The sequence below is a fragment of the Lactuca virosa genome, chromosome 8 (assembly GCF_052849685.1).
Source record: "Lactuca virosa cultivar CGN04683 chromosome 8, Lactuca_virosa_CGN04683_v6, whole genome shotgun sequence".
NCBI lineage: Eukaryota > Viridiplantae > Streptophyta > Magnoliopsida > Asterales > Asteraceae > Lactuca > Lactuca virosa.
In genome coordinates this window covers 177,472,964-177,485,948 of record NC_136433.1, presented here as the reverse complement: position 1 = coordinate 177,485,948, position 12,985 = coordinate 177,472,964, and positions in this window count along the sequence as shown.

Genomic DNA, 12,985 nt, shown 5'->3' with positions numbered 1-12,985 from the left:
TCCCCATCGATTTCATATCAGTATCCATGAAAAGCTTCAATGTCCTAATCGACATAGGACGAATGAGCCTCACATCGTGCCAATGTCCTTGCTTCGAGAAAGCGATTCGTCTCGAACGTCCCTCTGATGGAGCCCTCACTAGTTTCAGTGATAAGATCGTTCGAACCTTCGTATCGTTTCCTGCATCAAAGCCTAGCAGCATCTACGAAAGGAATGATATGCATTCCTGACTCGCGTTGTCGATGAGACGCAAAAAGTTAAAAACCTCGAGAGCATTTCCAAAGTCCGCGACTTTCCCGATGTCTTCCCCACAGACATTCCAGGGATATCTCCCGAGCGTCAAGTTGAATCCCGTGTCGACTTGATACCCGTAACTACTCTTATAGCTAACCCTTCATTTCATCTGGAGCCGAAGAGATAGAAGAGTTACTCAGCCAGCTCGATTGAGCTGAGCAAACAAGAATTCTTAAACTTATTTTATATGATCTTGTGTACTCAAATCTTCCTATCCTTGCTAAGACCACATCATGGGGATGTGGGTCGTATCAAAGAGAGTCAGTTAGCAAAACGGGAAATATCAATGCATAGACAAACATTTAGAATACATCCAGAGGCAACCATTGTTGCTCACAAGCTTCTTTTCTTGACATGTAGCAGAATCATGCCTCCGAAAGAACGTACCCAACCCACCAGTAAGACACCAGTCCTATAGATGGACTCAACTACGTTCCAAGCTACTGTCACAGCAGCCGTAGCAGCCGCCCTAGCCGTTCTTAACGCTAACAACCCAAATGGGAATGGGAACAGTTTCCACCTCTCGAATTGTAACAACACACCGGGAAACCAACAAGGGCTTATTCAGGAGGGCACTCAAACTCCCAAATCTAAGAACGCAAAACGAAAATTCTGGAAGAAGAGGGAGCGCAAATTGTCTCAGAAACTTGTCAAGAGACAACAACCCGTGATAACTCCTACAGCCACAACATCCGCCATGCCGGTGCCGACGCCAGTGCGACGATATGTTGGAAAACTTCCAAATTGCGGGGAATGCAACTTCCACCACGTAGGAAAATGCTTTGAATCGAGATGTAAGAACTGCAATAGGCAAGGACACACCGCTCATTACTGCAGAGCACTAGCACCGTCAAATGCCTCAATTTCTGGTGAAAAGATGGGTCAGGTTTGCTACAAGTGTGGCGAACCCGGGCATTTCAAAAGAAATTATCCAGGGGCTGAGGATAGCCAGGAAGCTCGCTTCGCAAAGACCCCGACTGAGCACATCACTTCCACTACCGACGCTAGCATAGTTCAAGTGTGCGGTACATGTGGCGAAATGGGACACTTCACAATAGACTGCCCAACAGAGAAGAACGACGAGGAGACAGAAGGAGTCTAACCTCAGAAGAAGGGAAGCATCAAAGAACCATACAGTGTTTTGGGTACGTTTTCAAAACCTCAATAATTATTCATAATCGTGGTTTCTTTCCCATCCAAATTTAATCACGACGTACTCTTAAAAGTTGATGCCCTAAGGGGTAAATTATGGTAGCCTAGTGTATACATTAGAGTCAGTTGTGATTATACATGACTTGTATACGCCGAACAATCATAGGAAAAATCTAGTGAGAACCATTCCATCGAGAGCCCATAGTTTCAAAACATCTGGACCCTCGCATTAGTAGTACCCACCAAGTCCAAATCAAACGCAGAAAATACCAGATACGTTCATTTAGGGATGCCAATATGCAAGCAAAACGATCCTCCCGGACTAACTTGACGCGCGATTCTACGACACCATTCTGTCTAGCTCGACTGAGTCTACATTATACCAAACCCTTTTGTCTTAAGTCGTTCAATCACAAAACTCTCGTCGCTCGTGACGACAACCAGATGCGAACTTCAAAGAATTCATCTCTCTTCGAAATCCGAAAGTATTCATACGAAGAGTATCATCCACAAAGAGAAGGACAAATTAAGAGAACCATCCCAACAATTGAAGATGTGTCATGGGACCCATATCTATCCTTAATTGAACCTTCTTGCAACAACGACGACCTTTCCAGTAGCAAGGATACGCCGTTCGAAGCCCTCTGCAGCCATAAGTACAGACCCCATCTGTGTTGGGTTGAGGCGGGCGACACGCAAATACAAGAGTCAAGTCCCCGACAGCACTCTCACGGGTCATGAAATCATCCGAGAGACGGCAGAAAATATCGTACGAAAGGGGCTATGTCGTTAATAGACAAAACCATTGGAGTCCCCGATTGGCGAACGTGTCTTTCTTACAGGTTTCACCCTGGAAAAGCCTGATACGCTTCGGAAAGCATAGAAAGCTAAATCCAAGATACATTAGACCGTCCGAGGTCCTTGCTAGGATCGGTCCTATAGCGCACAAACTCCAGTTACCTCGAGCGCTTAGCAACACTCATCTCGTCTTCCTCCTTCCAAACCAAAATGAGTTCCCGGCCGATGAGACACTTACGGTTTCCTTTCGACAACCTTGAATTAGACGAGAGTCTACACTTTGTGAGAGAATCATCCGAGCCCACGGATCGATGAGTCAAGCGAACGAAATAACGTCACATCCCGATAGTGAAGGTCCGCTAGAATGTCAAAACGGAACTTGGATTCACTTGGGAACACGAGAGTCCCATGAACCTTAAATACCTACATCTTTTTCCAAAACCATGAGTTATATTCTTATTCTTGAATTTCGGGACGAAATTCTCTCTAACGGGGGGATGATGTGACAACCCGAAATTTCTAACTTGTACATTTTTCATTTTATCAAAGTTAGCCTTCATTTTACTATCTTATAACGAAAATTATGGGTCTATATGAGTGTTATAGTCTTAGTATAACATGGATATGAGTCTTAGGAAGGGTTAGAAAGTGTGTAGCATCACAAAATCGGGCCAAACACATCAAAGAAGGTGTGTGCGGCCGCACACCCGCGTGTGCGGCCAGCCAACCGCACACCCACCCTCCAGCCGCACACTCATCCTTATATATATAAGGAGACCCCCTACACTCATTTCTTTCCTTTGGCTGCACTCTACTTTCTCTCACTACTTTCTCTCTCTAAAAACTTCATCCAAGAACACTCAAAAGGCCTAAAAAACGTGAACTACTCCATCATTCAGCTTGTTATAGTGGTAAGACACCTGAATCTAAGCCTAAAACTCTTAGTGTTCTTCGTGTTCTTCATCCTTTGAAGGTGTATAGCCGCACACCTTCATAAGGTGGCCACACACGCCTTAAAGACTCTCCAAGGTGAAGAGTTTGGCCTCCATTTGCTAGTTGGACTTGGTATTAGCACTAGAACACCTCAAAACACCTCAACATCGACATTTCCGGGCTCAAATGAGGAGTGTAAGGCCGCACACTCCTGTGTACGGCTGCACACACCCTCTGTACGACCGCACACTCCTGTGTACGGCTGCACACTCCTGTTTATGGTTGAACATAAGGGAAACTTCTATTTTGGAAATCCAACTTCATAGCTTTCAGAAAGGTTTTTACAAAGCATTTTCCAGATCAACTCTAATAAACTATAATGGGTATAGTTTGGGATAACTCTCTAGGCAGTCTCTACATAATCAGATTTCATAAATGAACATATATAAACTATGACAGATTTGGTTTATGTTATATGTTTTTCTTAGAAGTATAAAGTACATTTATTCAAGGATAATTACTGTTTTATATTGATTTCTTGCTAGTAAACTAGATTATACATAATTGTGAGGCGCTACTTCAATACTGTACCCTTAGGTGTATAGTGATAAATCCTTTTAGTATAAGCAGAGTCTCCTGGAGGGAGAGCGTGAGATTTGTGAATAGATCTATTCGGGACTGACAATCCCACACCTGAACTGCTAGCTACAGTTAGGCGGGCACGCCTGGGGTGAACAAATGTCATTTAGCTTAACGCCTGAAGAACGTTATAAAGGTCTCTCGGTCATATCAAGTATGGTTATACGACTCGCAAATAAGTATAAACTAACTTTGTTTACGGACTCTCTCCTTCGTTTGTTTTATTTTAAGTAATAAAACTACTTTTATATATGCTGTTAGAAATCAAGGACTTCTAAACTGGCATCTCTACCTCTAGGACGGATAACATGTTTTCTAAAACTGATGGTTTATTCTCTACTAATAGACACTCTTTCAAGACCGCTTTTCATAAGAAAATACAGGATTTTCTTGAAGAACACTTTTCAAATGGATTCAAAGAGCATTTTCTCAATAAAACTAAATGCTTATGAACTCACCAGCTTTATGCTGATACTCTTTCAAAACTGCTTGTATTCTCAGGGAATTAGTAAACAGGTACTTCCAGGAGTTCGGAGAAGACGAAGCGTTAGAGTCGCATCTGTCTATTCTACTTTTGATATGAATAAAACTATGTATAAAACAATGTAAACCTTTTTCACATATGTATTCAATGTCTGGTTGTGTTTACTATGCTTGCTATGATACAATTGTTGTGATACTACGCAGGACGTCCTCCGCCCCGGAACGATTTCGCCATCACGGTTTCGGGGTGTGACAGATTGGTATCAGAGCTATTGTTTATAGTGAACTAAGTATACCGAACCTTACATGGTATACAACTATAAACATTAAGGGGCCTAAGTGCTCTAAACTAAAAGTATACTTTCAAAAATATAAGTATTTTTATAACAAGTATACAAGTATACACGAGTACCATAATCCATGTCATAAGTAGAACAAAATAAAGGTAATTGGATGTTGAACACTGCAGTTAAACCTGGGCAGTTATGTAATCATGTCTAGGATCAATATAGCCTGATCAACTATATTCATTCGAGACATGACCAACATGTGCTTGGGAGTGACTATGGTGTTACAGCAAGTCTAAAACTTACCTAGATACTAGACGGGTTCTAGAGCCAAACATAAGGATTAAAATACTACTGGAGTATTTTAGGATGCTATAGCAACTAAGCCGAAAACTTACCCAAGGACCCATCCTTCAAGAATCAAGCACGTAGGCATGATACATTGGAAGTATTATTAGATTTGATGCCTATTGACTATTCCTTTACCATCACTGCGTGTAGATAGCATGGCTGGATTCTATCTCCTTGGCGACCCGTACTTTCCCAACCAAGGAGATGGTGGATGGATCAAACCAGAGCCAAAAGGAAACCATGAAATCCCTTTCGACGATGGCTTTGCCGAACCATTTCCTGAAGTCGAGAACTTACCCCAGTGGCTCCAATATTGAATCCTAATTCTCGAGTTGAATTCCAAGGTCCAACGCCCATGTGAGCCGGGAGTTGAATAGGTGAAGCCACGAGCAAGACCAACCCCTCCTATACGACGGAAACCGCAACTTCTACAATCTAAATGAAGGAGGACCCGCAGACAGGGCTCTTCCAATCCTGGTACGCCGAGTGGCTTGCAATGTGGAGCTAAGTGTGGCAACCCTACAGCGAACTATGGAACTTGAGGCAAACTCGGAGGCCAACACAAACCACATTCGTAATCTTGAAGTTGCTCACGGGAGAACTACGAGAAACAATGAAACTCTGCAGTGAGAGTTAGCTATAACCCGAGCTGAGATCATAAAGCTCCGAGCCCGTCAGTCAGAGTATGAAGGACGCCTGCTTTACGCAGAGCGATAGCTGACCGGATCAGGGTTTCACTTGAGGAGTGCCCGTCACCAATAGAGGAACACTCTAAGGAATAACTTTCATATTTCTGTTCTGAGTAGCTCTTTCCCGTAAACATCTATGTCTTCCATATTGCCGAAATTTTCTCTTTATTATTAATACTTAGACCTATTGTTAGGTCCTGAGTTCCGGAATATGTAATCTCAGTTTCAGTTATGATGACAACAATCATATTTCAGCTAGATCATGCATCATAGGATGTGCTCTTACCTTAGACGATCATTCCGTTTCCCCATCGATTTCATATCAGTATCCATGAAAAGCTTCAATGTCCTAATCGACATAGGACGAATGAGCCTCACATCGTGCCAATGTCCTTGCTTCGAGAAAGCGATTCGTCTCGAACGTCCCTCTGATGGAGCCCTCACTAGTTTCAGTGATAAGATCGTTCGAACCTTCGTATCGTTTCCTGCATCAAAGCCTAGCAGCATCTACGAAAGGAATGATATGCATTCCTGACTCGCGTTGTCGATGAGACGCAAAAAGTTAAAAACCTCGAGAGCATTTCCAAAGTCCGCGACTTTCCCGATGTCTTCCCCACAGACATTCCAGGGATATCTCCCGAGCGTCAAGTTGAATCCCGTGTCGACTTGATACCCGTAACTACTCTTATAGCTAACCCTTCATTTCATCTGGAGCCGAAGAGATAGAAGAGTTACTCAGCCAGCTCGATTGAGCTGAGCAAACAAGAATTCTTAAACTTATTTTATATGATCTTGTGTACTCAAATCTTCCTATCCTTGCTAAGACCACATCATGGGGATGTGGGTCGTATCAAAGAGAGTCAGTTAGCAAAACGGGAAATATCAATGCATAGACAAACATTTAGAATACATCCAGAGGCAACCATTGTTGCTCACAAGCTTCTTTTCTTGACATGTAGCAGAATCATGCCTCCGAAAGAACGTACCCAACCCACCAGTAAGACACCAGTCCTATAGATGGACTCAACTACGTTCCAAGCTACTGTCACAGCAGCCGTAGCAGCCGCCCTAGCCGTTCTTAACGCTAACAACCCAAATGGGAATGGGAACAGTTTCCACCTCTCGAATTGTAACAACACACCGGGAAACCAACAAGGGCTTATTCAGGAGGGCACTCAAACTCCCAAATCTAAGAACGCAAAACGAAAATTCTGGAAGAAGAGGGAGCGCAAATTGTCTCAGAAACTTGTCAAGAGACAACAACCCGTGATAACTCCTACAGCCACAACATCCGCCATGCCGGTGCCGACGCCAGTGCGACGATATGTTGGAAAACTTCCAAATTGCGGGGAATGCAACTTCCACCACGTAGGAAAATGCTTTGAATCGAGATGTAAGAACTGCAATAGGCAAGGACACACCGCTCATTACTGCAGAGCACTAGCACCGTCAAATGCCTCAATTTCTGGTGAAAAGATGGGTCAGGTTTGCTACAAGTGTGGCGAACCCGGGCATTTCAAAAGAAATTATCCAGGGGCTGAGGATAGCCAGGAAGCTCGCTTCGCAAAGACCCCGACTGAGCACATCACTTCCACTACCGACGCTAGCATAGTTCAAGTGTGCGGTACATGTGGCGAAATGGGACACTTCACAATAGACTGCCCAACAGAGAAGAACGACGAGGAGACAGAAGGAGTCTAACCTCAGAAGAAGGGAAGCATCAAAGAACCATACAGTGTTTTGGGTACGTTTTCAAAACCTCAATAATTATTCATAATCGTGGTTTCTTTCCCATCCAAATTTAATCACGACGTACTCTTAAAAGTTGATGCCCTAAGGGGTAAATTATGGTAGCCTAGTGTATACATTAGAGTCAGTTGTGATTATACATGACTTGTATACGCCGAACAATCATAGGAAAAATCTAGTGAGAACCATTCCATCGAGAGCCCATAGTTTCAAAACATCTGGACCCTCGCATTAGTAGTACCCACCAAGTCCAAATCAAACGCAGAAAATACCAGATACGTTCATTTAGGGATGCCAATATGCAAGCAAAACGATCCTCCCGGACTAACTTGACGCGCGATTCTACGACACCATTCTGTCTAGCTCGACTGAGTCTACATTATACCAAACCCTTTTGTCTTAAGTCGTTCAATCACAAAACTCTCGTCGCTCGTGACGACAACCAGATGCGAACTTCAAAGAATTCATCTCTCTTCGAAATCCGAAAGTATTCATACGAAGAGTATCATCCACAAAGAGAAGGACAAATTAAGAGAACCATCCCAACAATTGAAGATGTGTCATGGGACCCATATCTATCCTTAATTGAACCTTCTTGCAACAACGACGACCTTTCCAGTAGCAAGGATACGCCGTTCGAAGCCCTCTGCAGCCATAAGTACAGACCCCATCTGTGTTGGGTTGAGGCGGGCGACACGCAAATACAAGAGTCAAGTCCCCGACAGCACTCTCACGGGTCATGAAATCATCCGAGAGACGGCAGAAAATATCGTACGAAAGGGGCTATGTCGTTAATAGACAAAACCATTGGAGTCCCCGATTGGCGAACGTGTCTTTCTTACAGGTTTCACCCTGGAAAAGCCTGATACGCTTCGGAAAGCATAGAAAGCTAAATCCAAGATACATTAGACCGTCCGAGGTCCTTGCTAGGATCGGTCCTATAGCGCACAAACTCCAGTTACCTCGAGCGCTTAGCAACACTCATCTCGTCTTCCTCCTTCCAAACCAAAATGAGTTCCCGGCCGATGAGACACTTACGGTTTCCTTTCGACAACCTTGAATTAGACGAGAGTCTACACTTTGTGAGAGAATCATCCGAGCCCACGGATCGATGAGTCAAGCGAACGAAATAACGTCACATCCCGATAGTGAAGGTCCGCTAGAATGTCAAAACGGAACTTGGATTCACTTGGGAACACGAGAGTCCCATGAACCTTAAATACCTACATCTTTTTCCAAAACCATGAGTTATATTCTTATTCTTGAATTTCGGGACGAAATTCTCTCTAACGGGGGGATGATGTGACAACCCGAAATTTCTAACTTGTACATTTTTCATTTTATCAAAGTTAGCCTTCATTTTACTATCTTATAACGAAAATTATGGGTCTATATGAGTGTTATAGTCTTAGTATAACATGGATATGAGTCTTAGGAAGGGTTAGAAAGTGTGTAGCATCACAAAATCGGGCCAAACACATCAAAGAAGGTGTGTGCGGCCGCACACCCGCGTGTGCGGCCAGCCAACCGCACACCCACCCTCCAGCCGCACACTCATCCTTATATATATAAGGAGACCCCCTACACTCATTTCTTTCCTTTGGCTGCACTCTACTTTCTCTCACTACTTTCTCTCTCTAAAAACTTCATCCAAGAACACTCAAAAGGCCTAAAAAACGTGAACTACTCCATCATTCAGCTTGTTATAGTGGTAAGACACCTGAATCTAAGCCTAAAACTCTTAGTGTTCTTCGTGTTCTTCATCCTTTGAAGGTGTATAGCCGCACACCTTCATAAGGTGGCCACACACGCCTTAAAGACTCTCCAAGGTGAAGAGTTTGGCCTCCATTTGCTAGTTGGACTTGGTATTAGCACTAGAACACCTCAACATCGACATTTCCGTGCTCAAATGAGGAGTGTACGGCCGCACACTCCTATGTACGGCCGCACACACCCTCTGTACGGCCGCACACTCCTGTGTGCAACCGCACACACAACCTGGCCGCATACCCACTCAAATGGCCGTACACCTCCCTTATTTGATCATATAGGGTCCCGACAAGCATTTCCAAGTCTTTAGGGTGATTTCCCGTCATGTTTAACCATGAAACACCCTAATTCTAACGCACATATGTGTTATCATATGTTAATAGGATCCACTCGTGTTCAAAACATCGGTTGACACTCAACACTCGTAACCAATTGTGCTTTCAGATCCTACGATAAACTGTGAGTTCATACCCCCTACATTTTCCGTGTTTTTAATGTTTTCAGGGGGGGAATACAAGCCAAACTCAAAGTACTTTAATAAGTTTTAAACTTATTAATGCAGTCCAATGATTTCCATGTTTAATAACATATTCGGATATTTTATCTCTCTTTGTAATATGTTGAACATAAGGGAAACTTCTATTTTGGAAATCAAACTTCATAGCTTTCAGAAAGGTTTTTACAAAGCATTTTCCAGATCAACTCCAATAAACTATAATGGGTATAGTTTGGGATAACTCTCTAGGCAGTCTCTACATAATCAGATTTCATAAATGAACATATATAAACTATGACAGATTTAGTTTATGTTATATGTTTTTCTCAGAAGTATAAAGTACATTTACTCAAGGATAATTACTGTTTTATACTGATTTCTCGCTAGTAAACTAGATTATACAGAATTGTGAGGCGCTACTTCAATACTGTACCCTTAGGTGTATAGTGATAAATCCTTTTAGTATAACCAGAGTCTCCTGGAGGGAGAGCGTGAGATTTGTGAATAGATCTATTCGGGACTGACAATCCCACACCTGAACTGCTAGCTACAGTTAGGCGGGCACGCTTGGGGTGAACAAATGTCATCAAGCTTAACGCCTGAAGAACGTTATAAAGGTCTCTCAGTCATATCAAGTATGGTTATACGACTCGCAAATAAGTATAAACTAACTTTGTTTACGGATTCTCTCCTTCGTTTGTTTTATTTTAAGTAATAAAACTACTTTTATATATGCTGTTAGAAATCAAGGACTTCTAAACTGGCATCTCTACCTCTAGGACGGATAACATGTTTTCTAAAACTGATGGTTTATTCTCACTAATAGATACTCTTTCAAGACCGCTTTTCATAAGAAAATACAGGATTTTCTTGAAGAACACTTTTCAAATGGATTCAAAGAGCATTTTATCACTAAAACTAAACGCTTATGAACTCACCAGCTTTATGCTGATACTCTTTCAAAACTGCTTGTATTCTCAGGGAATTAGTAAACAGGTACTTCCAGGAGTTCGGAGAAGACGAAGCGTTAGAGTCGCGTCTGTCTATTTTACTTTTGATATGAATAAAACTATGTATAAAACAATGTAAACCTTTTTCACATATGTATTCAATGTCTAGTTGTGTTTACTATGCTTGCTATGATACAATTGTTGTGATACTACGCATGACGTCCTCCGCCCCGGAACGATTCCTCCATCACGGTTTCGGGGTGTGACAAGGTGGGTTATAAGTGGAATGAATTTATTAATGGTTCAGTATGGGCAGTCTGTCATGGAGACAGACCATCTCGAGGTTCCAGATTTCAGATTGAGTAGATGTGGTTATGTTGCAAGGGATTATTTTCAGGTTGAGAAAGGATTCATTTATCTTCGGGTTGGAAAGCACTATGAGGGTTGGTTTCGGTTGCCTTGGGGAAGGTTGGGTTATGCTCGAGGTTGTGGCCATGTTGCTTAGGTTGTTTGGCGTGTCGAGAATGGTAAAGAATGATTTCAAGGATGATATCCAATTAGGTGGGGAGAGTTGTAACGCCCTATTTCGAATCATTTCCCATTTTGGGGTGGTGATCTGGGATTGGGTATGAGCAAGATTAGGACCCTTAAAGAATTGAGTTTTAGGCTCATTTTAAGGTGGATGATGTATTTTGAATGATCCGGGTATTCGGTTTGTGTTTTGGAGTCAAAGGGTAATTTTTCATCTCGGGCTTTTATGGAAATTGCAGGTTTGTTCAGGAAACGGTAAGGCAGGTATGGGTTGATTAGAGTGTATAGCTTCTCGTTACCTTTTCATGGATATAAGGATCACTGGAATCGGATTTATAACAAAGAAGTTATGGCCTTCGGAGTCCTTTACGGATTGAGGGGGAAACCCTAGTACACGGGGCGTACATAGGGAGTACGCGCAGCATACTGATGCGAAGGGCATTATGATGGACGTAAACTTATGTACGCTTAGTGTACTGTGAGGGTCTGATCGGGGTTACGAGACCTTGTACGTTGGGCGTACGAAGAGTACGCGGGGCGTGCGAAAGGAAAAGAAAAACCCTAATTTTTGGATGTGTACCCTTTATAAACTCATTAAGTTTTTAGAGCGGGCCTCTTTACCAGCCTCCAAGTCCTCAAAACCCTAGAAATCGTCTATAAGCCTACATGGTTGTGATTTTGAGCTCATGGTGTGGATTTTGGTGTTTTTGAGTCATTTCCAAGAAGGTGGAGCTTGGTGCAAGATTGCGGATCAAGGAGGAGCTTGTGGATCTAGAGTGTGTGCTTGATTTCCAACTTGATTGAGGTAAAAATATTTGATCTTGTACAATATTCTCTTAGAACTATGTTGTGTAAATTTTGGTCCATTTTTGGCCCCAAGAATGAAATCTAGTGGTTTGGTACGACTTCAGGAGCTATGAGTTGCCACTATTGGTGTTTCTAAGATTCTATATGCATAAAGTTGTCTCTTTTAGGGTTTGGAATCCCCCATGCATGAATTGGTGTCGATTTGGTGAAAGTATGATGATTTATCTTGAATATTGGTTCTTTTCTGGCATGCAAAGTCACCAAGTCATTGACATTATGGTTCTAGACACTTGTGTGGACTCAGATCTGTGGTTTGGACTTCTAGAGTTAAACATTAAGAGCTTAATGTCTAAATTGGCTTAATGGATGAGTACGATGGGTGTACAAGTCTGTACGTGCAGTGTACAAGCCAAGTTGCATGTACGCTTAGCGTACACCTGAGTACCCCCCACATACTTAGTTAAGAGGGTTTTTGCATTTTAGGCTTCAAGTTTGGGCATTCTTTTAGGCTTGGGTGTTTGAGTTATTATTGGGCCATCTAAGTACAAATCTATTGGACTAGGAAAATTGGTTTGGCTTTAGGGTAATGACAATGTAAGGGGATTGGGCCTAATTTGGAAAATTGGGCCATAATTGGGCCCTGGTTGATTATTTTGTGTTTGGGCTTTTCAGATGGTGAGTTTGGGCTGTGGTCTTACACCTAGCTTGGTTTGGGGTAAAATGGTCTTTTTACCCCGAGTATGGATTTATCGTTATAGATTGGAACCCAATTCTTAATTGGGTGTTGTTTTCGTATTGACAGTTCGGGGATTTGTCAGCCAACAGCTAGGGATTGTCAATGTGATTCGACAGTGTGAGGTGAGTCTCCTCACTAGGTTTAGAGGGTCGAAGGCACCACTGTCGGACCATGGTTTTCATATTAGAATGTTAGATGTCTGCGTAACTCTTGCATGCGTTATGAGATGGTATGCTTACCAGGCATGGCCCGATGCCAGGCGCAACCTGATGAGTATATTTCATGATAGTTATTAGTACTTGTTTTTATGCTTACCGGGT